Consider the following 3,014-nt stretch of genomic DNA (forward strand, 5'->3'; position numbering starts at 1 on the left):
CGGCCCACACAGCCAATGACTCCATGTGTGTTTTAAGGCGGATGTTCCCCCACCACATCATCTCGCGTTTTGGAGATGTCCACTGGCCCGCGAGATCACCTGACCTCTCAGCCTGTGATTTTTTTTCTTTGGGGATACCTAAAGTCAAAAGTCTACGTAAAGAAGCCCCGAAACTTAATTGATCTAAAGGAGGCAATCAGTGCGGAAATTATGGCAATTCAAGAAGAAACAGTAGTGAAAGTGATGGAAAATTTCGAGGAAAGACTTGTGGAATGCATCACCGAGGAAGGACACCATCTTCCGGAAGTCATTTTCCGTACATGATTTTTTGTGGTTAGTTCTTGTAATTGGGTGCCTGGGAGCATTTAGTTACGTAATTGAATAAAATTAATTTGTAAAACTGATGGAGTTATAGTTATTTAAAATGTGACCATCCTTTTTGGGCCACCCTGTATTGGTGATATTCCAACCTGGACTGTCCATTGTTTAAAGTAAAACTTTATTGTAATATATAATATATTATAATCATGATAATTCACACTTTACACTTGTATTCTTATCCATAATTTATTTCTAACAGGAAGCAGCTTTCTTTCCCTGCAATTGTTATTGGTCACATCATATTAAACTCAGTCTGGTTAATTCACAGAATTAGTTTGTTGTGCTCTCCTGATTACAGTTAGTACACTCAGCTGAGCTGACATTCTTAGCAGTGAGTTGGAAAATGCTGTGATAGCAGTATAAAAAAAAAAAGGTGTTAAGAAAAAAGCAAAGAAAGTTGATCAGTTCAGGTATCAAAGTAGGAAAAACAAAATACTGACATTGCTGAAATGAATAGATTGTGTTGCATGTGGGGCACAGGAAGTGATAGAAGGGATTTGGATTGTTGTGATTTGGGAGGATATGGACACACAAACACACACATAGTTTTTATAATGTAATTCAGTGATTTGGGAGAATAGATGGATTCACACAAAGCCTTTATATTGTAATACATGATGCCACTCCTATTACAATGTACCAGAGCATGGCAGTAGTGTATAAGTTTATAATGAAGTTCCTTTTGTGTCTTGAGAGCATGCAGTATTGGTTATTAAACTCTGTCAAAACATTAAAAGGAAGTACATACAGGGTACGATCAATTAGTAGTAGGACTGAATTTCTGTAGCGCGAACAGAGCAGTGGAGGGGATTGGACCGTCTGGGCGTCATAGTTAGGAACCTTCCGGATATTTTTTTCCAGTTGCGTGCAGGAAAACGGTGAGGAGCACATCGGTTTTTCTGGTCCTCCGATCCATAGTGTGGTCGCGTTTAGAGATGGAGAAAAATCTGGGTGAAACTCGGGAAAACCACAATGGAGACTCTTGGAATGATTAAGGACGCCTACAGGGATATTGCCCTGAACTGCTCAACACTGTTAGTGGCACAAGCTGTTTCTAGAGGGGTGGGAGCTCGTTGAAGATGACCAGCACGCCGGTCCCCCATCATCTTACAAGGATTGATGAAAATGTGGCCAAAGTGAAGGTGCTCCTGGACTCTGGCGGGCGCTTAAACATTCATCTGATGGTGATGCGTTGGGGATGTTGTAAGGTGCCATACAAAAAATTGTTACCGAGGATTTGGCCATGTGAAAGCTGTGTGCCAAGTTTGTGCCTAAAATCCTGAGTGACAAACAAAAGCTGAATTGTGTGCAAATTTCCCAGGAAATACTGAAAAACCCCAAATTTTCTTCACAATTTGATTACCAGTGACGAATTGCGGTGTTTTGAGTACAACCCAGAGACCAAACACCAGAGTGCTGAGTGGCACATTGCCAATTTTTTTGCTGTTGGGGAGTGGTTCACTGGGAGCTGTGTGAATGCTAAATGTTATGTGGAAGTGCTTAAAAGGTTGTGCAAATTTGTCCTCAGAGTGTGGCCAGACTGCTGCTTGTTAGAAGCTGCACCAAGATAACATGCCATGTCACAGCATGCTGCGAATGTTGGAACACGTGGCCAAGCACAGGGTTGCCACATTGCCTCACCCTCCTTAGTCCAGGTCTTCTTCCTCTCCAATGGAACCTCAGTGGATACCAATTCGGCTCTGTAGAAGGTGTCCAAAATGCTGTGACAGTGTCCCTAAAGAGGATCATGGAAAGCAAGTTCCAGAAGGCATACGTGCAGTGGGAATCGCGTCACACGCTTTGTCGAAGTACAAGGGTGCTACTTCGAGGAATTCTAAGGATTAGTACCAGGTAATTCAGTAAAAAAAAAATTAAATTAATTCAGTTCTGCTTCTTACTGATTAAACCCTGTATTTATTTTGTAAAAGAAATAAACCGATGGAAAAACTTGCAACCTGTTCCAATCAATGTTTTTGTTTTATCCTAGAACTTGCTCATTAATAACTCATTATTTCCATCATTACTTCATGGTAGGAGCAAAAGTACAAATATATTTTTGTATCCAGTCTTCAATAACAAAACTTTACTAACATCACCAACGAAACAGTCAGCAAAAAATTTGATTGACGTCTTTTAAATAGTTAAGTTTTTCTCGTGGAGTGATCTCATATTTGTCGTATTACCAATAAATTTTAGTTATAGATAATGATTCAGGTAGAATAATTGGTCTAAAATTAAAGTGTCTTGCATGCATTTTCCCTAAAATTATGTAACATGAGTTTGAAATATCTGGCCTCACCAGGTGTTGAATTTGGTATTGTAATGGGATAAAACTCTAGAAGAACTTGAAGCATAAGTCAGAACCTTGAACTGCTACAAGGCCATGTACAGCAGTCGCCCAGGCACCAGTCAGCGACCCTTGAGCTGAGTGGGTTTCTATAGATTCCACAGCAATGCCATTCATGTGGTGAAACCAGGCCAGTAACCAGGAAGAACTGCAGTTCGATCCACTGCTAATTTCAACAGGTAGTCATTGCCTTCATCCCAGGTAATTCGGCATGGCACACAGTCACATCATTACACCTTCTGCAACTTGTCACATGTAAGCAGTGTTTAACCACAGCTGTACAGGC

General features: G+C 40.6%; 1 long non-coding RNA gene across 2 annotated transcripts in view; it reads left to right on the forward strand.

Moving 5' to 3' along the window:
• The window catches only part of LOC124595501, a 41,674-nt gene extending 39,329 nt beyond the window's left edge, over positions 1-2,345 (forward strand). Inside the window, exon 3 of one of the 2 annotated variants that reach the window (XR_006978214.1) lies at positions 581-2,345. This is a non-coding gene — a long non-coding RNA (uncharacterized LOC124595501). The remainder of the gene's footprint in view (positions 1-580) is intronic. The other variant, XR_006978215.1, reaches the window with a different exon arrangement.
• Positions 2,346-3,014: the final 669 nt, after the last annotated feature.

This window comes from Schistocerca americana, chromosome 2, assembly GCF_021461395.2.
Source record: "Schistocerca americana isolate TAMUIC-IGC-003095 chromosome 2, iqSchAmer2.1, whole genome shotgun sequence".
Lineage (NCBI taxonomy): Eukaryota > Metazoa > Arthropoda > Insecta > Orthoptera > Acrididae > Schistocerca > Schistocerca americana.